At 40.3% G+C, this 24,656-nt stretch overlaps 1 non-coding gene across 1 annotated transcript; it reads left to right on the top strand.

Annotated features, from left to right (window-relative positions):
• The first annotated feature begins 16,745 nt into the window (after positions 1 to 16,745).
• Positions 16,746 to 16,817, top strand: trnaa-ugc. The gene has a single exon. It is a non-coding gene; the product is annotated as a tRNA-Ala (tRNA).
• The last annotated feature ends 7,839 nt before the right edge of the window (positions 16,818 to 24,656 follow it).

Here is a 24,656-nt window from a genome sequence, read left to right as displayed (position 1 = left end):
CTCACACTTTATACTGAACTAGATAATCATTTAAATTTGCTGTAATCGGTGTTTTAATTTTACATCAGAAGAAAAATGACACAAATATATTTTCAAATTCAGACAAATGATTGTACTCAAAATAAATAAATCTTAGTTTCAGGTGATAATTGTAGCTGAGCGTTAAAGAAACTGATGCACATTCTTAATTTGCATGTAATCTTAATCGAACTTGACCAGAACCCACTCATGGTGGAAAATGTGTGTGTTTGTTTTTGCTGCGGTTTAGATTCGTACGTCCAGGCTGCGCTGCACAGACAGTAAAACGATTCAAACCGTGTTTATAGCTCAAGTTGAACCCCAACAAAGTTGCCTCCAGGTGAAGGTCAGTGAAATGATGTGAAATATAACAGCCAGTAAGAGGTTTGGTCTCAAGGTGAAGCTTCTCATACAGACCCTGTTTTATGACGGCAATTCCTGTTTGTAAGTTGAAAGACAAAAGGACAGAGACAGACTCACTTAAAGAAGAGTGTGTTTGTGTGTATGGCTATCACTGTGAGGACCAGTTTGACTTTTTAACCACTGGACTGAGGACATTTTAGCCAATCCTCACAACGTGAAGGCTGTTTAAAGTTTAGGGATAGACTTGGTTTTTGGTTAGGGTGAGGTACTGCATGTGATAAATTAAAAATGGAGTAGATTAGATTAGCGTGGCCTACACCACAGTAGGGGGCTCAATGAGTTTCCTCACACTGATTGTCATAAAGAAATGTGTGTGTTTGTGTGTGCGTGTGTGTAAGAGAGAGACGGGTGAAAGATGTTGACAGATGTTTTATTCACTTCTGAACCCGATTAATTAAAATCATAGTAGCACCAGACTGAGACAGAACATATACATTTTAACAGCTTTTATAACTAATGATGATGATTGGAAGAGAAAATGAGAATTTAATTTAATTTAATGACTTCAACTGTGCAGCTGATTAAAATCTGACTAAAATTAGTCACAAGTGACCCCGTGTGCAAACCACCGCTGCTGTCATTAAACAAATGTATAACGTTTAATGTGACTCAGGTACTGTAGATCTTCTAGTGGCTGTGCTGCTGGTAGGATATAAATACTGTGGTTATTTTATCAGTCTGAATAACACTGGTAGTTTTTTTCTAATTGAACTACACAGATGCTAAGATGGTAAATCCCAGTTAACAAGGTGGAGCTTTGTGCAATGTTCTGACACCCAACAACCCATACAGTCCTAAAGGAGGACAGTGTTGTTTTTTATTGATGTAAAGTTCAAATCTTTTACATTAAAGTATGTGCATAATATTTTCTTTTAATCACACTGAGAAAATGACTCAAACAATGGTGCAGTCTCTTGTATCTACACAGTCTCACATTAGATATTTTAACTAAGCAATCAGTCACTCCAATTAAAATCAAGAAAGGATATAAGACTTGATGTGATTCTTTAACTCGTTCACAAGAATCTATTCATGTAGATCTGCAGTGTGATCACAGGAACGAAGCTCAGGCTGACAGAGAATCAGCTGTGGATGTCTTAAAATCGTCACCGAGCTCTGATTAAAAGAGTCAGACTGATCATAATCATCTGCACTGAGCAAAACACAATCCACCGTCAGCCGCTGCAGCCTGTGCACACCAGCAGAGATTCAAACACTTCTCTAAAATAACCCCGGCGTTCCAATGTGACCTGAAACTAAAACTGATTTTCTTTCTTTTCCCTCTTGTTCTTTCCCACCTCCTCCCTCTTTTCAGTTTTTGGGTGTGGAGCGTAGAAGAATGAGGGGGAGGAATGAAGAGTGTTGTCCCACTGATGCAAATAAAAACTAAATAACTGTATTCTTTCATCAAAGCAATATGTAAATGACAGCACTCTCAGGATAGCGTGGAGTTCCTTGAGGACCTGCTACAGTAACACAGCTGAGTCTCTGAGGGTTTTCTGTTTATTTCTTCCTTTTTTTTCTACATCGAGGTTTGGCTGAGCCAAACAAAATGAACGTCCCATAATTCTGTCGTAGAGGAAAGCAGGAGAAGAAATTTATGCCCTTAATTAAGAAAGTTGCGTGGCCTTGGAGGGATGTTACTTCGCTTGCGCCACCCCAGGAGTTACCAAGTAGCAGGAGCTCTTTGTGTGTGTGTGAACGCATGCTGATGTATGTGCTGGTGTGGTTGAGCATATTCTATGCAATCATGGGTGTTTTTCTATGGAGAGGAAAATGGCAGATGGAGAAAGAAAAGTAAACTGCTTGGAAATGTTGCTTCTCAAGACCAGGTGAAGAGGAGAGAAGTAGAAAACGAGAAGTAGCTGAGAGGAAAAGTCGCACTGAGGATCACAACTTAATATGAAAGAGGCAAAATCAAAGCAGTTCATCGCCTGATTTTTATGGTACAGTCTGTTGTTATGAAGCAGAACAACCACCTTCCGTGTTATTGGCTGTTTGCTCGTTGATTGTGTCTGATTACTGATTACATTGATTGACAGAAGATGCATTATGGGAGATGGATACTGAACTCAAACATGGCGCTCACTCACTTGACTGAAACTTGATTACTTGGAGCAGAAGTTAGAGTTTTCTGGCTGTTGGGTTTGTTTCCACATTGTGCAGCTGACTGCACATGGGCGCTAGTGTTTTGGGCATCGTCTGTGAAAACTGGTTCAAACTCTGCAGAGTTCTTTAACTTCTGTAAAACTGAACTGTGTCACCACTGGAGCTGCAGCAACATTTGCAGACTTTGCCTTTTATCATTGACTCTATGTCATGTTTTTCTGTTTGGTGGTGTTTGTTTATTAATTTTGCTGTGTCTATATATTTGGCATCAGTAAACTGCTCTTGTAAATTTCTACATGTCAATAGAGGTGTTTGAACTGCGGTGACACGGACAGACAGAAACAGGAGGAGGGAAAGAGATCGTGAGGAAATGAATGTTGTAAATGAATTCGCTATTTTAGCTTTGGTGTTTGTTAATAAATTTAATCCTGTATAGTTAGATGTGTGTAACTTTCTTTAATATAAATAAAATTCTATGTTGCAAAGATGTGTTTGTTAATGTGTTTCCTACAGAAGTAAAGAAGAGAGACATGCAAAGAGTGACGCACAAAGTCAGAGACATGATGAGCTCATTCCTGATGAGATCATCGGTGAATATCCGTGGAGACTCCTGAGGGGAGATGGGGAAGGCAGTGACTTTAAGGAGGGGGATGCCCTCGGTTTTCTTTCGCTCTGCAGCTCAGCCCCCTCACAATGAGCTTTTGTGTTTGACTTTGATCTGGCTCTGTTGGCAACATCAGCAAGTCCAATGTCACTGGGAGCAGTGCAGCGTAAAGTAAAGAAGTAAAAGTGGTGCGTGTCTGCGTGTAGCGTAGTAACTGTAGTCCTGAGGGTTATCCATATTAAACAGAGCCAATGTACTAAATCATGAGCTCAACGTGTGGAGATGAAATCACAGGTTTGTGTCTCTGTCCACTCCATGGTTCAGTGTCCATTACAGAACCATGAAAGTTTCACTTTGAAGAAAGGAAAAGAAAACTCTGACCTCTCGAGACGGACAAATGAATCCTTTATTTAATCTTTCATTCCTCTTCTGTTTAACTAACCTTCCTCTGTCTCTACAGACATAAAAAAGCTGATTAAGAACAGATTTGAATTATCACTTGGCAGAAACTGACGACGAAGGGGAAAGGTCAAGTTTAAATGTTCGGCAGTGTCCAACATTTTAAGGTAAGTTTGTCTTGTGTTATTTTTGATAACTTGAGAAGGTCCGGTGCTCGTCCTCCACCTGCTGTCACCCTCACTTTCATTCACCTGTAGCAGCACAATGAATTCTCCCTTAGGTAACGTTAAGTACATTGTGCAGAAAGAATCAGAGACTTTTTGAACTGATATTGACTGAAAGGTGAAGAACATTGATTTCACTGTGTTATTACTTGTGCTTCTGCAGCAAGTAAAACACAACACAACCCTTCAACATGGCAGAATATCAATGGTTTGATGGTGAATTACTGGAGTTTCTATTGGCATGTCTGTCCTAACCCAGTAGTTATCGCGCGAGCACAGAGATTTCACAGGTCCGTGTATCAAATCAGTAAATTGTTTAATGGAGGAACGTGAGGAGAGACTTCAAATGATTGTTTTATCATCATCCCAGAATTGAATTGAATGAATGAAAGTGTGTGTGTGTGTGTGTGTGTGTGTGTGTGTGTGTGTGTGTGTGTGTGTGTGTGTGTGTGTGTGTGTGTGTGTGTGTGTGTGTGTGTGTTCTGTGTTGTTGATGAAGTGGAGGCGGGTGAACCCCTCAGACAGAAGGCTTGTTTCAGTGCAAAAAACCCATAATTGCAGTATTTTATTGATTCTGCACAGCCTAATGAGCTGTGATGAAACTAAGACTCCAAATTTATACAGACACAGCCGCCAAGAAATCCTGCTTCACAGAGATTGCTTGGCTAATGATTTTATTGCCTTTACACAACGCAGAGAGACTAAGACTCTTCACACAGTCGCTCTTGTTATGGAAGCAAAGTCCAGAAATACCCAGGAACAATCTCCTTTCTGTTTCAAGTGGTGGCGTTTAGACGATGAAGACAAGAACTGCAAAAAACAAAACACAGCAAATCTTGTTCTGTGCAGAATGGTGTGGAGGGAAAATCAAGGACGTTTCCAAAAAGTCTCCTTCACTCATTTGTGTGGTTGGATCTAGTTTAAGATGGCTCACACCAACACAAGAGATTCTTCAGAGATTCAGCCCTGAAGAAGAAGAAACTAGTGAAATATGAAAACCACCGTTCTTTCATTGTGTTGGAGTTAGATGTACTCGAATATGTGTGGAACAGTAATACAGTACAGTATTACAGTAAAACACTGAGAGCAGTTCTGATTTTATCTACATGCAATGTAAGTGTAGACTTTTAGTTTTATATAAAAAATATATATATGGTATTAATCATGTAGTAATTACAGCCATTCAGAGTAAAGTCTCTGCATTTACAGTAGTAGTAGTAGTAGTAGTAGTAGTAGTAGTAGTAGTACTTGGATGAAAACCTTTCACAGCCAATGCCTGAAGTCTGCAGTGCATGGTGTTGCAATTCCCCCCTCCGGCCAGCTGAGGCAGTGTCCCCGGAAGTCTCTGTGTTTTTGTTTTCCTGTTTCCTGTTTCCTGTATTTTTCACCCTCACTTCTGGGGGCGTGTCCCGGCTGGTTTGAGTGACATCAGGTGTGTGTTATTAGCAGGTGTTTTGTGTTAAATATTATGTGTCTTGTATTTAAGTCCATGTTTGTGTGTTTGTTGCTAGTGTGTCAACTGTCAACCTCGTTTGTTTCCTGCTTCCTCCATTCACCTTTTCCCCGACCTCTAGCTTTCATCACCACGGTTCGTTAGTCTTGTTAGTGGAGTCAGTCTGTTTGTTAGTAGTTTAGCTTTGTAGTTAGTTCCAGCTTCAGCTGCTGCATGTTTGTGGGTCTTTCCACCTTCAGCAACTGAGAAGCTGATCTACTGGGCTGAGATCAGGTGACTGACTTGGCCTTTGCCTTCAAAAAGTCTCGAGTTGCTTTTGCAGTATGTTTAGGGTCATTATCCACATGCACTGTGAAGTGGTGACCTCTTGAATGAAAATATCATGTCTAAACCAGCCCTTAGGTGTGTGATCGCCTTTGTTTACATGCAAACAAGAAACCAGGTTGCAGGGAGAGTTGGCAGATGTGAGATGATGATAACATGAAGTCTTACATACATTTTTACAGTAGCAGGTTACAAACAGGCACTGGTATGAGTCAATGTTGAATTGTTTTCTTTCTCTTTTAAAAAAACCTATAAAAGAAATCTAGTTACACAAGTGCACGGCCGTGAATTCATGTTTCTGTATCTGTTTCTTTTTTCAGTTATTAAACTTGTGAACCAGGTGACGATTGACTCAACTAATCCACTCTACATTTCACACTGTGAGTGTCTTACGAACGTCTTAAGGCCAAACAATACCAGCACATTAGAAAAGGCTCAAACAGTTGACATTAGCTTGAACAGATTTGACAGACTGTAAAAGAAGGTCGTGGCAAACCTAAACATGTCACCATGTTCACTTCTTGTTATTGAGTTCTGGTAAGAACTCAACAACAAGGAAGAAGAAAAACAGCCAGAAGACAAGGTCAAAGTGGGCCTCGTTTATTTGTACATTTATTTTATAGGCATGAAGACAACATGAAAAAGCATAAAGAAGTAAAATCAACAGTGTTATGTATAATCTATGTAAGTGTGTGTGTGTGTGTGTGTGTGCGTGTGTGTGTGTGTGTGTGTGTGTGTGTGTGTGTTACACCCCTCACAGGTGAGTCATGTCACGGTAACCTGTGCTGTAATGTTAACAGTCTTCGAGGGATGTGAAGCTCTGGTGTTTCTTTGTGGTTTGTGTTTGTTTTTCTGAAGGTCGCAGTGCATATTTTTTCTCCTTGTTGTATTTGAGTTTTGTGCTTTGGGTAATGACTGTGCAGTCGCCAGAAACGAGGCAATTTTATGGAAATGAAAATGTTGAGTTACATAAAACAAAGAATATATGCAGGAAAAAGCAAATACTCAGCAAAAAACATCAAACAGGATGTTTGCAGTGTGAACCAACAGCTATAGATAAATACTGTTTGTAGCTGGCTGGTGTGGCTCCATTGAAATAGCACAATATACTGTATGAAGAACTTCTGCTGAGTCTCCTTCAAAGAATAGTTGGGTTTCATACTTTAGGTCATTATTACTCATAAGACACCTTACTCTAAAAAGTGTGAGAGCTGAGATAGATCCTGAAACACGATGTGGTTAAAAACACGTCTGATGGGCTCAGATGGGTTTTATCGTTCATTCAGATGATCTCAACATATTTTAGATTCAAGTAAGAAGTGTCGTTTATAAACCGTTAATAACTGTGCTCAGTGATCAATGATGTTATTAAAAATGAAGGAGCTTCTTTTTGTTTTCAATATAGTCTGAGATTGTTCAGCTCTAAAAATTTACAAACCAGGCTCGTAAAACTCCCATTTATAAAGTTAAGAGCTCAGCAACCGTCTGCACAGAGGAATCTCTTTAGCAGCTGAGCTGACAGTGGAATTCCATATTCTTCGTCCCCCGTGAGACAGGACACGAAAAGCTACAGATTTGATCGTTCGCATTTAGGATTCCCCGTGCACACATCAGCTTAACGTGTCCCTACAGAACCCCACCGTGAAACATACCATCAACCGTCAGCACAAACAAAACCCTATGCTGTTCCTCTGGTGAACGTTCAGTATAGCAGCTGACTGAAGTGAATTTAAAATGATGACACAAGATCACATTACAGGAGATATCACATCCCCGTCATCCTGAACCCAGCACACAGGTGATTCCCTCCTGTTTCCACCAGTCCAATGTCAAATATTTGGACTAACAAAAAACCCTAATTTGAATCGTGAATTGTAGATGGACTTCAAGGCTGTCTTAGCTTGTTCGTTCACTCCTGCTGGCAGCTAACAGACTGGAGTAATTGGGACGTGGATGCGACAGTGATCAAACGAATCTTTCACACCTCCATCACCCTTAATGAAAGCTCAACAAGGATGCACAACTCCCAAGCCTTTGTAATTCCTTGTCAACATGAGTATATGTGTCTGCATTTGTCTGGATATGTACACGTCTTTGTACAGTATGTGCATCTCTGAGCGCGTGGATGTGTGGCTGCACATATCCGCTGTGGTTGTTTGTGTGTTTTTGAGGCAATTATTTTGGTTTTTGGCGGCGTCAGTCAATCCGGCATTATCCGGACTGACACGGAGCGCATTGAAATAAGTCGTCTAATGGCACAGATATAATAAGTCAACACTGAGACAAATTTTACACTGCCTGTGTGTGTGTGTGTGTGTGTGTGTGTGTGTTTGTTAGTTGGCTTAGTGTTTTTGAGGCAATAAAATACCTCTGGGGTATTGAATTCAATTATCTAAAAAATTATAGAGGAAAACAAAATTCACAATGTGTGGAATTCATGTAAAAGTAATTATTTTTGTCTCTTGAGAGTTCAGACAAAGAACAGATTCCTCTGTATCACATAACACTGTTACTGGTGATGTGAGTGTCAGGAGAGATTCGAAGTAGATGTAGAAAATAAGGTTGAAAACATTGTTGACAGTGGATTATCCCAGCCGCAGTGTATGCCTGTCATGGATTTTTTTTTATTTATTTATTTTTGGTTTGTACATTTGAGTTTATTATTGCATTAGAGTTTCTTACCTGCAGGGGTACAAGGCATAAGACGTCTGTGGTAAGTTACTATTTGAAAAGCATTGCAATAGTGCAGCTTGTTACTAACAATGAAGAATCACATCAGGCTCCACTGAATTGGTTTTAGAAAACATTTCCAGTTTTCTGAGCAGCAACAATGAGCTAAACAAGTAAGTGAAGCATCTAGCCGTGAACGAGCAGTATTACACCAAAGGTAGGCTTCGCCCTACTCAATTAAAAGCTAAGACGATGAAAGATCCAAGCCATCTACGTGTACTGTACGTCGTGTACGTGCTCAGCATCGTCTCGGCCTGTGCAGCTCTTCGTAGCACACTTGAGTGCGACCTAACAATGGATTCTGCTTTAAAAACTGCTTGCTGTTCAGGTTGGAAAGTCAGTGTGTTAAATTAAATAAATATAAAGACCACAGAGATGTGATTTTGTAATTTTATCTCAGGTGGCCTCCTGCCATCACCCTAATTCAACCAAAGCTAATTTTATCATCTTCATCACCACAAAATAGTTCCTTTAAGTGTTTAAGTGTTAAACAACCTGCTGAGTTTGTAGAAGTTTGACTTCGATTTAGTTTTGACTCACCGTAGCTTGTATCGGAGACTTGAGTGCATTCATCACTTCAGTAAGGCACGAAGGGGAAGCAGATTATCTCCTCTTAATGTGTTTTATACATTGTAGTGCTTGATTCATTTTACCTGTGTCTCTCGACAGCACAGCTCCATCAACTCTGCTCCAGAGGGAATAAAGATGGTAATAACCAGTGTGACATCGCAGCTGTTGTGCTTTACTTGTGTGTCTGTAGAAGTGTGTTCCTGCTTGATTGTGTGTTTTCTTTATGTTATAACCTGTTTGTCTCTGCATGCATGTTGTCCACACTTAGTTAACACAAACACACACACACACACACACACACAGTTCAGACATGAACTCTTTCTGATTCACTGCACAACCACCTGTTTTCCACCTTTTTCCCGGTGTCAACAAGTGTCACATACCGTCACTCCTGCAGTGACAATTTCTAGCAGCTCCTCAGTCTGTGGAGGAGGCAGTATGGAATTTAAGATAAGAAGCTCTGTGTGTGAATTGAATGAGACATCTGCAAATATGTGAAACCAGTGCAAATGAGATTCTCTGTGTAGCATTTTAAAACTTTATATCTCTGTCCATTCTTGTATTCAGGAATACTGGTGAGGCTGTAAACGGTTTAAAGATAAGATGAACAGTGATGTTGTGGTTGTAGTTACTCAGTGGTGACATGTTGGAGACATATAGACCAATAGTCTTAATGTTTCTCCACAGAAAGGTTCACATCAAGCTTCTCACTGTCGCCTCGCTCCTCTTGGAAAAGGACAAACTATGTTGGAAGTAACATTCTTATAAACCATTTAGTGGTTTTCCTATTGCGAGAGAAATATGTTTTATCAATATAATTTATACTTTGACAACACTTGAATTAGTTTTCTGAATAATTTAAACCAAAAATGTACACATAACCACACAGACCTCTTCTAATTCATTAGTAATTAATGAATTAGAATCTCTTATTCTAGGAAATCAGTTGTACACTCAGTCGCTAAATACATTGTTCAGTTTCAATTTGAAATGTAAGAGGTGTTGAAATTTATTATAAGGACATTAACAACTGCAACAGAGGCCCTTAGTGAACTCTGGACTAACACACGTGTTGCAGTTGTTTTGTACATGATCTGCACAACGGTCAACTGTTGGAGTCCAAACTGTCTAGAAATTTCTTTGCAACCCTTTCCATCATGGTGAGGATTACTGTTGCAACAACACGTCATCAGTTGGGTAAAACTAACCTGTCTCACGACGGTCTAAACCCAGCTCACGCTCCCTGTTAGTGGGTGAACAATCCAACACTCTGCTTCACAACATTCTTCCTCTAAGGTCTTAAGGAATCTCCTTTGTTCAAACTATGACACACAGATTTCTCATCTCTAAATAAGATGGAGACTTGCAGAACTTGTTAGAAATGTGTTGCAGGCTCTGCTACCTGTATGTTTTATTGGACACTTTAAATACTGTGTTGCATGTAGAGATATGTGCCAACACTTCAATAAAAGTGCAGTCTATATTACATTTATATTATTCATCTCTTTTGCTACACACACTTTTTTGGGGATAAAAAAGTGTATCTACGATGTTGCTGTTTCTCCCCCTGGTGTCCTGGAGCACTTTCAGTGTAGTAATTCTTGTTGTTTTTCCCCATTTGTTAGAGTTTGTATTCATATTTGTTGCATTTGTGGATTCAGAGCATGTTCCCTTTAATGTTTGTGCTGTCACTCTTGTATGTGCTTTGTCCTTAGGGGCTACCGAACATAAACTATTCATAAAGCGAATCAAAACATCACATTGTCACTGTTGTTTTATACTTAAGTACTGAGTGCGCACAGGACTGATGCAGGATAAACACTCGGAGGATACAGGAGTGGAAGCAGCCAGTTGCACTGGCTGACAGGCAGGAGATATCACGATGTAGGTGTGTGTATGTGTGTGTGTGTGTGTGTGTGTGTGTGTGTGTGTGCTGCCTTCTGGGAGTTTCCCTCCACACTCAGCAGTAATGAGCTGTGCAGGCAACATTTTGCTTATAGACCCATAAACAACGCACTTATTAAGATGGAAGTCGCCGCAGGCAGCTAAGGCTAATTCAAATGTGGGTGCTTTTCAGTGAGCATCTGTGTGTGTGTGTGTGTGTGTGTGTGTGTGTGTGTGTGTGTGTGTGTGTGTGTGTGTGTGTGTGTGTGTGTGTGTGTGTGTGTGTGTGTGTGTGTGTGTCGGTGGGGGTGGAGGGGAATCGGTTTGTACACAGAGGGAGAAGGATGATAGACAGTAAAGGCTGGAGAGGATTTGAGCCCATATTTGGCGCAACTACAGAATCCAGAGACAGAGAAAGAGCCAGGCCTATAATGAAAGGAGAAATATTTAGAGAGAGATGTACAGAGTGAGAGAGACAGAAGGAATACAGTGAGGTGGAGAAAGAGGGAGAAAAGTAAAACAGGGAATGAAGGGCTCGGTCTAACAGAAAAAGAAAGTGGGAAATAGGCAGAGATTAAAATAGAAAGTGAGTGAGTCAGGAATGGAAAGAAAGACAGAAGGAAAGACTGAGTCACAAAGATAAAGAGAGAAAGTGAAGCATATGGAGACAGAGAAAAAGGCACCGAGACAAGGACAGTTGGAGAGCAAGGAGAGTCTGAACACAGGAGAAGGAGAAACAAGTAATCAGACTGAAAATGAGAGACATGATATCAGGAGGCGAAGAAGTAAAAGAGGATAACGAGCAGAGAGGAAGGAAAGGAGCAGGTTGTAGAGAGAATGGAAATGACTATCATGGGACAAATGGTGAGAGCATTAAAAAAAAGGAAGACAAGGAGGTGTCACCTCTTTCTCTGTCTTTTCTTTTCTCTCAGTGAGTGCTCCTCAACACTGAATACTCTCAGTATTAAAATGAAAGAGAAGGAATAATAGAAGTGGGGAGGAAGACAAAGTGGAGGCAGGAAAAATAAAAGCAAGAGAGACGACACTAAGAGTTAGTGAATGTTGGAGTAACCCGATAGAAACCATGACACTGTGACGTGTGAACACATCATTCAGCTCTCTGATCACTGTCGGACATGTGTATATGCAACAGTAATGACAAACTGCATGCTGAAAGGAACGAGAGGCAAAAACGACAACATAGAGACAATGGAAATAGATTAAGAATGGGAATGAACTGTTTTATTCACTCAAATTGAATTTATAACACAATAAAGTGTGATATGAGTGAAGAGATGTGGAGACTTTGTGAAGCTTCTGTATGTCGAGTGGATGCTCATGAAAAAACCAGTGAGATCAAAGCTGCCACAAATGGACATGTATGTAAAAATCCTCTGACTCGCCTCCGGCCCCCATTAGCCTCCATATTTAGTTGTTTTTCTCTTTCGCCTCAAGGCAGCACTCGACTGGAGTTAATAGTGTTATTGTGGGTGCGTTTGGATGTGTCGGAGCAGTGTTAGAATGCCTGTCCAGCAGAGTCAAATTGGTCAAATGGAATTTCTCTTTGTAAGCACTGAAATGTCACAGGAGAGTAATTTGCGTCTGGTGGGTGAGATAGTGCAGGATGCTGCCACTGACTGCTGACTAGTGACGGACTCCATGCAACAAAAAAGGACAGGAATGTGGGTGCGTGTGCGTGTGAGGAGGTTGGTGATCACCAGCTTCTCAAAAGAGGTTCAAGGCGATATCTTCAAACTAATTGTTAACTCTTCTTGGCACGTTTACCCATCACTACAGACGTGTGTGAGGCAGGAGCACAAACACACACACACAGAAGTATATACATGCTTGAAAAGATCCACGCTAGCTCTTTGTCTGTGTCAAATGATTAGACACACGTGAAAATACAGCAAACACGCAATCAGTCACTGATAGAACCACATAAACACACACATGGACAAACACACATCAGCACATTTGCATACAGCCACACGTGTGGACAATTCAAGTCAAACACACTCAGGCAGTTCATACATTTGCTTTTGCTTAGTTGCAAAAATATATATTTAATAAGCGAAAAACTTGCATGAATGCAAAGCACAAGAAGTCCCCCCCACACATAACTCGCTCAAAGCTGCATTCAGCACACATGCATGCATGACAGCCTCGCTGTCTGCAGCCATGTACAGAAAGTCAACACACACACACACACACACACACAGATATATTTACTCAGTGACAGACATGCTGCTGCTGCCATATGCTATCTCTCTCTGTCACACTCACACACACTCTCTCACAGAGTAAGGAGACAGGTCTTCCTCTCTCTAACACATTTACATGTGTGGGGTTGCAAAGCTTGTTTCCATGGAAACCTGAGGGGCAAGGTGTTAATGAAAGACTGTGATTGTGTAACCATCAAGAAATGTTCACCTGTACCTGTGAATATGCACTTTTTCCACACTTTTTACTGTCTTGAAGCTGTTGGTGACCATACTCACACCGTCCATAGATAACAATCAGGAAGCCAGTGGTTTAGGAGGAGTTATTTTAAAACTGTCAACATGTAATCCACCATTATCATCACTAGGCAACAATGAAAAGCATGAATGGATGACTTCAGGTAGGTGAGAGCTCAGGCATTCATGAGGAAACATAACTGGAAGGTGAGTATATTCAAATAACTAACACTATGGTGAGTTTCTACGTCTTTCTGCATAATTTTGTGAACCCCTGAGCTAATGCAACACATCTTTTCCAACAGCGACCAGGAAATATGATAATGTCAGCATGCACATAGAGGTTGTGGAGTGTTGCATCAAGTGACAACAATCTCAGTCAATATACACCTGTGTTGTGTATCATCAACAAAGAACAGTAATGTTGGGGAATTCTGCAAAATCCCAGAGACTCAAAGATTTGTCTTTGTTTTTAATGTTTTTGTTTGTTTTAATTTTACATCTAATGCAAATAGTTTTACAATTCTACTTTCTACAATGTCTCCACTGTCACAAATTAAAGCTGGGCTCAGTCAGACACGACAAAGACAGATAGGATCAATAAAACAGTTTACCTTCATATGGCAGCAGTTAAACTAAACAAGAAAGAATTATCAAACTGTCCGTTCAACAAGAGACTTTGCCACAAGAATATGCAACAAACATGATTTGATAATGACGTTTTGGCACCAACTCAGACTCCAGTGATGGTTTGACTGAGGCTGAAGCAGATCCTGGCAGAGAATTCTGCACGAAGGCCTCAAGTGAGGAGTCTTGAGCCCTCTGGTGGTAGGTGGAGTTGGGTTGGCACTGGGTGACAGCAAGATGAGCAGAAAGGACAATGAAGAAATAATAGACGCAATGAAAGGTCTGCAGGTATGCATTGATTGGAAGAACTGGATGAAATGGGTGGAAGAGAATATGAGAGAGGCTGGAACAGAGAGATCAAAACCAAACACCAGCCACAGCGTGGATAAGATAAGGGAGGGCTGGTGGTCAAGATGCTAGATGAGACATGGTTATGGTAGTCCGTGGTACTTACATGGATGGATTTTGAAAAGAGGCAGAGCGTGCACACGCTCAGTGGCCCAATCAGTCGGGGGCCCCCTGGATCCAAGTAAGTCTTAGAGCTACAAATGCAACAGCTAGTGCTGCCATGAGACTCAAAACCTTCACATACTGTAGCACTCTGCTGTTCTACCTATCTTCTAGAGAGCAGAAGACAGACATGTTTTAAGCTACAGTAAAAACATAAAACAGTAGTGACTGAGCTAAACCAAAGTAATTAAAAGCTCCCTGTGAAGAACTGCATCTTATTCTGGTGGAGTTACTTCATATGGAAGCGGTAGGAGTCCCATTTTCCCATTATCTGCTTACTAGTCACCTTGCGACACACATTCTGCTTCTTACACACATTCATTCAGTACGTACAGATGTATCCAACAATTTATTGTTGGTTGAAATTTGTAATATCTGTATTAATCTTTATTAATTTGATGAATCTCTTATCTGCCTTCTCTCTTACTGAACATTGCTTGGTTTGCACACTTAACATGTTTTACAGTGCAGGATTCAGTTCTGCAGGATGGAGCTTGAAGCTGTGAACCCCTTCAGCCCCTCCTGTTTTTTTTTTTTTCCAGGTGAGTGAGCGCCAGGGGAGATAAGCCTGTCACAGTTTCCCTCCAGACAGAAGCTCAGGGAGCACATCTCAAACAGCAGGACGACTGGCCAGCAGCGATAGCCAGCCAACATCTCCATGAGACGGGTGAGACGAGGGAGGTGGGGGGAAGCAGGGAGAGACGCATCAAAAACCTGGCATACTTTCACAGGAACTGAGGCACTCGGCAGACCTATCTGTGACAGAGCCCGAGTAATTGTTTCGCCTCCAAACCAGATTCACTTTGTTGTCAGTGCAGGGAAAGGAATGATGATGGATGGAACTAAGTAGTGAGTGAAGGCGAGTTTGAGTGAGAGGTTTCAGCATAAAGTGAAGAATGGAGCTTAATATTAACGACGTGTAAGTTTGTTGTTTGAGCAAAGCATCATACACATCCTGAACGAACCCTGACTTCATACTGTAACACAACAAAGATGACAGTGAGGATAGTTTGATCTGTTGACAAGAAACCGACAAACTGTACAATGAACATTTATTACTTAAATGGATGCAGTGCATCAATATTTCACCCATATTTAAGTGCATTTTGTGTCACAGAGGCTCCGATCTTATCCAGTCCAAGTCTCTAGCATTCCTATAAAAAAAGGGACGGACGAAAATGTCAAACTAGCCTCAAAAGTGCCCCCCCAAAGATGTTTTGAGCATGTCCTCTTACAAAAGACATCCCACAAATGTCTCCAATTGAAAAATAACTTTTTAACATTTCCCCACTTGGAACGCAAAATGTTCCCCCTCTTTCAAAATGACCCATCATTTAGAAAACGGCCTTTCCCAATCTGATAATGTCGCCTCTTTCCATCTCTCAAATAGCTCCTTACCTAAATAGCAGCACCAGAGCACACACAGACCTCCTCCCCACACATGTATATACTTTAAATTCCTCCCTTCCTACGCATGCACACACATTTCTAGATGTTACACAGACATATATATTTCCCCACGCGCCCCCACACCGTGCATACTGGGCCATCGAGTCTAATAAATGTTCTTCGGGTTAATTATGCGTGCTGCCCGTTACGTGGCCATCCAGGTCAGAGCCGACATGTGTAATTTCCCCGACGATGTGAATGGAGGCCAACAACCCACCAGAGGCTCATAGGAAGCAGGTGGCTGCTGGACACCAGCTCTCCAACGGGTGACAGGGGGCTTGTTCAGACTGCAGCATTTTGACATGGTCAGGTGCCACAACCAGGAATTTCATCTCCACATGACACACCTGAACTCTGAAGAAGGCCCCTTGGGCACTTTCTCAAATTGTCGCTTTTCAGGGGAGGAAAAAAAGTGAGTGTTGAAGTGTTCCAGATTTTTAAGTTTTGTTAACCGTACTCTCTGACTTTAAGAGATGTGTTTCTTTATAATATTACAACCACAGCTGGTACATTCTACCCTCTTACTTCACCCTGACCTGCTGAATCTAAAAAGAAGGAAGCAAAGTTAAACATGTCAGATAAATGTAAATGTTAATTGGACAGGAAAACCTGATTAAACTGGCTGTCTGCATACAGCACTATGCAACCTGATTTTAAGCAGATGCACATGGTCATTTATTAATTGGTGATGAACAAACTCCATCTACATTTTGGTATATTTCATATTATGATTATAAACACATATTAAGAATAGTTATCTGTTTGAAGAACCAATTAGGATTTATACATGCAAAGATATGTGTCCTAAACAAACTGAGTCATCTGCAAAGTTTAACTTACTTACTTTTGTGGCTGTTACATTTTTAAATAGTACAATTACATTTACATTTAGTCATTTAGCAGGTGTTTTTTCCAAACACACTTACAACTGAGGAACAAGGCAACTGGATGACATCTAATGTGGGGATGTAGCTCAGTGGTAGAGCGCATGCTTTGCATGTATGAGTTCCTGGGTTCAATCCCCAGCATCTCCACTCCCAGTGGCACCAGGCTTAAGATGGGCTTTGAGTTATATTGTCTATGTGAAATAGTGAACACTAAATATTGTAGGTAGTTAACACCAGTACAGCTCAGCACACTGTGCTAAGTTTGAATCTTTCGGCTCCATTATTCTGATTATTATTGTTTTTCATACATTTGCATGTGAGAAAAAAGTCTTAGAAATGTTGTCAGGCAGTACATTTTTTAAAGTCCAGAACAAGTCATCCATTTTGGGATCCTACACATATCAAGCTCTGCGTAAACACCCAACCCACTTCGCTCCCAGCAGCTCAAATGAACCTTTTCACTGCATGTTATTGCATGAAGAGATATTATAACATGTATTTATACTTTTTAACTTGAAAATGGTAAAATCCTGTATGAGTGGAAGCCCAGAATAAAATATAAACTCTAAGTTAAGCATAATGTGGCCATATGATAGGATTTAAATTACAGTTATATATTTATCTTGAATAATATTTGCAGCTAAGTATAATTGCAGGAATGTCATCATCAACAACAACAACACAGAGACCCTGTATAATTAAAGTATAGAAAGAATAATTAAAGTCTAATTAAAATCTGTGTCCAGCTCTCTTCTGGTCAGTGTGTCAGATTATATCTGGCATGACTGATCAAGACATTTCTGGTTATTTATTATCGTGTCTAATGAGCTGTTTTCATGTGTTGTTTTGTGCACCTATGTGTAATTATAACATAATTGGACGATTCTCAAGGGGCATGCAGTGCATTTCCAGCGTTCGGTTCAGCAGCCTCTAGCTCATAAGCAGCTCCACAGTGTTTTGTTTTACACAAAATGACAAATTAATTATAAAACATTAACTGTAAGATTAGAGGTAGTGTTATCTTTAAAAGTCTCTCTTCTCATTATTGCATTTATGATGCAGAACTAAAATCGCTGTAATAACAATCGTGATTTGTCAGAAACAGGTAAACTGATCATTCTGAGCACATATTGATTGTTTGATTTGCAAAAGGCATGTGGGTGATTTAATAACGGCAGCTTCAAGGAGCTTCACGTCCTGTTTTATAGTCAGTGTGAGACAGAATGTGACAGCTGAGATGTTCCCAGACAAAAGATGACTAAACTGCTGGTACGGTGGTGGCTCCAAAATAGTCTTAATCAATCAATTAATCAGTTTTATTCTTGCAACCAGAGCCTGGGTTTAGGATGCAGGTCTCACAATGTGACCTCTACCCACTAACTGTCCACTAATTAAATGAAAAACTGCTGTAGCGTAGATAGACCCCACACGATGAAGACGTTTTCTTCCTGTATATTGATGTTTATTGATCGTACCCCACCTTTCACAGAGTGTTATCATCATACAGTCTATGGTCTTGTCTGTGTTTGACCAATGAAACCTCTGCTACCAATCAGTTAGCCTCATTTCAGGCTTGATAAATCACATTGTGTGTTTTCAATGTTTGCATTTACATTTACTCCTCCCTGTATTTTGGGCAAAAACGCCCATGTTTGCATATTGATTAAGGCAAAGATGCAAAATCCACAGGCAGTTTGTTAAAAGGATAAATTTTATACATTATAATTTAGGAAAACACTAATAATAATATAAATAAAATACAGTTATACTGTGTAATTTATAGTAACTTGATGTGAGCCGCAGCTGGATGCCATCACCTCCACACTCATCTTCATGCTTATGTACTTCACCAGCTCTCCTGGCACTTCCTCATTATTGAAGACTTTCTGTGACATATTTTCTGATCACTTCTACAATTTGCAGATGCTCGAGAGCATGCAATTAAAATCTTCCACTACTGGAAAGCTGGAAAAAAAAGATACCGAAGAGTTAGGAAAAAGTAGATCCTCATTTGTGCTTTGTTTGTCACCTCTCTGCGAAGTGCTGGGGTTGTCAAGAGGGTGGAGGGAGGGGTAAAAACACACTCTGCAGTGTATTTAGAGATGCTGCTGGATGGGATGCCTCACCCACGCTCACCCATTTACACCCATCAGAAAGCAGAGATGGCAACAGTGAGCAGTGGAGTGCTGTCGAGTACAAGGTGAGGCTGTAAAGAAATCCGAAATATCTGAGAAGAGGGTGTGTGTTTGGGTGTGTAAGTGGTTGAGAGAAGCTGAGTTTTGACTTTGGAAAACGTTTTTTTTGGTTGTTGAACACCAGCACCACACTGTTTGGTCTTCCAAAGATGTGCACAGCGGCAGAATTACTGCATATTGCCTATGACAGCGATAACGACTTGCCGCATATTGGGATTATACTGCTTTGTGAAGTCTTGGCACCCAGCCTATTAAATATGCATGAATGTTTGAAATGAATTTTGGAGGATTTCCCCCCCTCCTCTGCCCATTCCTCTTCATTGTCAAACTATATAATCATATTCCTGTCTATTAAAATTCGGATGAATAATTTAAATGTATGACAACAGCCAGGCTCAGAAAGAGAAGGTTTCTGTTCAGCAGCTGGTAGACAAGGTTGCTTTTGATGAGCGATGCATGCTAAATTGACATTGTTGTGGTGGGAAAAAAGGCAAAGCAAAAGAATAACAGACGAAACAATCCACCAAAAATTTGACTCCAGTGAAATTTGATGCCACAACTTCAGAAGTATGACACAAAAACATATTGGCAGATATGAAATATTCAGGGAGGTTGGGCGAGGCAGCAGCAGGTAGAAGCACACTGTTGTGTTGGCAAAGACCTCTCAATCTGTGGTTGTTTCACACAGTTTGAGTCGAATGACTTTATCGGCATGACAGTTGTTTAGAAAAAATTCTGCCAAGTGCTGAACGTAGGCAACATTTGAACAAACAGAAACCAAACCAAACATTCCTACTCGGGCTTTGTACGAGCAGAGTTTGACGCTGACGGCATCTTGGATGAAATCATCAAACATGAACTGCGAGTGTCCATGTGTTTATTCTCAGTGACTCACTGCAAATGTGGCTTTATCCCTGCAAATAAGTCGATTTGTCGATTCCAGCATTAGATCTTAAGTATTGATATTTCTGAACTCATTACTCCCAGGTGGTCTGGGAGCGTACAGGCTAAACTTTAGCACGTCAAAGGTTTGCAGAACTGAACAGCTTCAAACCCAGCAGCAAGAGAGACGTGGTCCCACTATTCAAGTGTGTGGGGGTACGTTGCTTTAATTGTTTTAATTTGGTAACTTAAAAGAAATGGGTGAGAGAGGCACAATGCATCCATTGGACAACTCGAGAGTGTGGGCATGTGGAAAAATATAATATATGTCAGAAATATAAAACAGAGAGCTAAAAGAGGCTAAAAAGCTGCACAGAGATGCTGAATGGGGAGAAATTAGCAGCATAAACACCAGTTTCCTCGTTCTGGACGTGAACATTCTTTATTTCTTTGACATATTGACATAAATAAAGTGGAATCTAGCTAAATTAACAAGATACAATAACATACCTGGAAATAAAGCAACATACAGATGGAGAGAGGACAAATATACATATTCCTGTGTGAGGACAGGCTGAATCTTATATACACAGATACTGAGAATGAGGGCGACTGAATGTGCGCATACACAGATGTAGAGATAGATGTGCGTGTGTGAGAGAGAGGTCTGAGGGACTAGGAGAGTGCAAGTTGAAAGCAAATGCAGAAATTGGAGATATAGCTGTGGGTGGAGGGCAAACTAACTTTGAACATTCATCGCAGCAAAGTTATTATCCATTCTCTCTCGAGGTCACAGTCAAGGCTGCTGGGAAGTCTCCTCAAACAGGAAAAAAAACTCCCACATATCGAACTCACAAAGCCCACGATATGAGCCTTTACTTATTCCAAAGCCCTGGAAGATAGATAGATAGATAGATAGATAGATAGATAGATAGATAGATAGATAGATAGATAGATAGATAGACAGATAGATAGATAGATAGATAGACAGATAGATAGATAGATAGATAGATAGATAGATAGATAGATAGATAGATAGATAGATAGATAGATAGATAGATAGATAGATAGACAGATAGATAGATAGATAGATAGATAGATAGATAGATAGATAGATAGATAGATAGACAGATAGACAGATAGATAGATAGATAGATAGATAGATAGATAGATAGATAGATAGACAGACAGACAGACAGACAGACAGACAGATAGATAGATAGATAGATAGATAGATAGATAGATAGACAGACAGACAGACAGACAGACAGACAGATAGATAGATAGATAGATAGATAGATAGATAGACAGACAGACAGACAGACAGACAGACAGACAGATAGATAGATAGATAGATAGATAGATAGATAGATAGATAGATAGAGATAGATAGATAGATAGATAGATAGATAGATAGATAGACAGATAGATAGATAGATAGATAGACAGACAGACAGATAGATAGATAGATAGATAGATAGATAGATAGATAGATAGATAGATAGATAGACAGATAGACAGATAGATAGATAGATAGATAGATAGATAGATAGATAGATAGACACACAACCACCACAAACAGTGGGACTAAGTTGAACCAGCTGCTAAAGCTGAAGTTGCACATTTCCAGATTTCAGTAATATAACTGATTATCACGCTGCCAATGGCCACATCTATCAAATTATCTCAAATTATTCGTTTTACTTTCCTTTAACTTGTCTTTGTTTAGTCAATGCCAACAAGAATGCACATTTCAGAGAGCTGGGAGACAGTTTGGGTTCATGTAACCAAGCAACTAAAGAAGATCACTAGATTTACTCAAACTTAAAATTAAAAAAATACAAAAACAGATGATGAAAGTTGGTCCACAGTCTTTCTGGTGACATGTAAGATGTCAGCTTTGTGCTAATTCATGTTATGCTGTATATTTACTGTATTAAATAAATGTAATTATTATGTATGTACTATTGTAACTGACACTCCTGCACTACATTGTAGACAGAGTGTAGTCTAACGGGATTTAATTGTTGTTTGAATGCAAGAGGATGGGAATCAATCCCGTACAAAACCAGCACAGCGGTGGCACACTCGCACACTGAGGGGCTGTATTAGCAGCCAGCGAGCTGCTCGATAGTGAACCCACAACACCTGAACAAGAGAATCCACAGCCAATAACATTTTGAACCTAGTGGCCTCATGTGTTATTGATTTCCCTTTCCGTGTAGACAAAGTGTGTGTTTCACCAGTGCTCAGGTGGCTGTGTGTGTGTGTGTGTGTGTGTGTGTGTGTATGTGCGTGATGTTTTGCTTTAATTTTACCCCAGTCCAAATAAAAACAAAAGAGCCTGAGGCGGTGCCAGGAGACCATCTGAGTCTGACGTGCGGGACGAGCGTCCGTCCAGACGGTCTGTCCAGATTAGTGTCTGTCTACGCTCGATCAACACTCCAGATTTAACTGGGCAGACACAGGTGGCTGTCTGTCTGTGAAGCGTAGAGTGTGTGTGTGTGTGTGTGTCTAAGGAGTGTGTGCAAACTGATGGGTCGGTGTCCGTCATACTGCAGCTGTTGTGTTTATTTCTTTATTTATGTCTTAGTGAGAAGAACTCTTTTAGAAAGTGTCACCAGCTCTCTTTTCGTTTCAACTTATCATGTTCCAAACATTACACTAAATAGCTGTTTACATTTACATTTTACATTTAGTTATTTGGCAGACGCTTTTATCTGTGTTGCTTAAAGAAATATGTGACTAGTGTGGAGAAGTAGATGTGACTGTTTTACCAGGACACAGTCGAGCATTCAGAGATACAATAGCATCTGTAAATTTAATGATTAGCTTAATCAAACGTTGTATTTTGGTCAGATAAAGCAGCTAATTTAAATAAGTTCAATCAAAAAGAATGAATTGTTAATTGGGGGCAGTATGTAGCTAGAACATGAACCCCAGGGTTAGTGGTTTGACTCCCACTTCACCCTGGCCACATGTCAAGATGTATTTAGGCAATATGTCTAATATTTGAATGTCCACTTTGTGGTCCCGACAGTATTTTAGCATGGCCAAGTTTATTTGCCTTTGTTTTAAGGTAGTTGTGGCAGAACAGAATCCAAGTGAATCTTAACAACAAACATTTAGTCATTTGGCATAAAACAAGAAAGAGCTAAGTCAGGGCAAAGTGCTGTGAGACAAAAGGTTGCAGAGGAGTTCTGCCTTCCACAGTTTTCTGAATATTGGCAATTTTATGACTACTACCGTTGGTTTTTCTCTGTTGCCATGAGGTTTCCCAGCGCACTAAGCTCTGTCTTTGCTCAGCATTTCTGTTTTTTCCTCTGAGTCAGACCACTCCTCTCGGCCAGTTTCAGAAACTCCTTCAAAGCCTTTGCATCCATAGGTTTGGACTTCCTGTATCTCACAGTGTCAGTTCAAACCTCCCTCTGAGTATACTGTAGACCATCCACCTGTGTTGTAAAGTGTTTGGAACATAATATAGATGATGAAGAGAAAACTAAAATATCAAGTGTTTCAGGATTTATGGACATGTTGGCAGGTTCCCAGACATTTATTCGTCATGACTCTGGGTTACCATTGGGTACCAGTGTTACATGACAACCTCTGTCGCCTGCAGAGCTGTGAGTAAATTAGATTTTTGGTTGAGTGGCCCTTTGAAGGATACTTCTGGTTTATTACAACTTTTCTTGTAGCACTTGCTTTAGTGTTTTCTTCTAAATGACTTTGTTTGACCTGAGGCTGTTTAAAACCTGTCTGGTCGTCTGACTGCTGTATTTGTTTGAGCAGTGCCGTCCTAGACGCTTTTATTTAACTCCTATTAAATCTATAATTGTTGAAGTGAAAACAGTGGAGAAGGTAGTGTTTTCTGATTTATACTATGCATGCGTTTTCTTTGTGTATCTGTGTTTTTGTGTGTCATTGTGTGTGTGCTCAGCGCTCAGTGTTCCTCTGGAGACTCCACTCAATAAGTTGGCAACAAATGCAAAACCTACAAGATCAAAGGGAATATCACTCTGCTAATTCAACTCAGATCAGAGAGAGAGATCTTCAAATTAAGCGCAAGGTTTTGAAGTAAACGCTGGTTTGCCACCATGTTTCATTTATTTTCAGCTCCAGCGCCCTAATTGGCCCCAGAGGTGAGGAGGAAAGTGAATGGGATGGGAGCGCAGAACCAGCTTCCAACTATCCATTTAAAATGTGCACTAATGAAAAGGTTTGGGCAGAAATTGACATTTTGGTGCAAAGAGAGCAGAGCCGGGTCAGGTCGGCTAGTGGCTACGCAAAGAACCCAGTGGGAACTAAATATTTCATATCATATAGGTATTAATTAATCTGCACACACACACTTTTATGATACAGAATTTGAACTTTTAAGCTATTAAACACATGAAGCAACAACAAATGAAGTTGAAAATGTGAATTCTTTCTGTTTCCTGCCTCAGTGTTTTGTCTGGCGTCAAATAACTTCATTTTAATACACATTATACTCTCGGAAATGGATTCATTCCAAAATATATTTCAAATTAATCCAATTTCAGGGAAACAAAATGTTGCTGGATATTTTTTAGTATCTTAAAATTACAGCTCATTCCATTCTGTAAATTTCTGGTACTTCACATACAAATATCCCCACGTGTTCACGTCTGTTACATTGCAAAAAGGAAGTTTGGAGTTTATTTGGCTAAACTGAAGGTGGAAACATGGCTTTGTCTTGCCATGTTGTAAACAGCCCGTGATAATTTATTTTATCAAATAACCAACCTTTATTTGCCCTTTGTGAAGGGAGCGATAAAGGCACGGCGAGGGCAATACGTGATAAACCCTACTGCTGATACAGCAGGAGACTGACCAGCGCGAGCCTAAATGCCACCGTGCGTCATGTACATCGAATAGGGTTACTGCAGAA

The sequence above is a fragment of the Anabas testudineus genome, chromosome 17, assembly GCF_900324465.2.
Source record: "Anabas testudineus chromosome 17, fAnaTes1.2, whole genome shotgun sequence".
NCBI lineage: Eukaryota > Metazoa > Chordata > Actinopteri > Anabantiformes > Anabantidae > Anabas > Anabas testudineus.
This window is presented reverse-complemented; position numbering and strand designations above follow the sequence as displayed.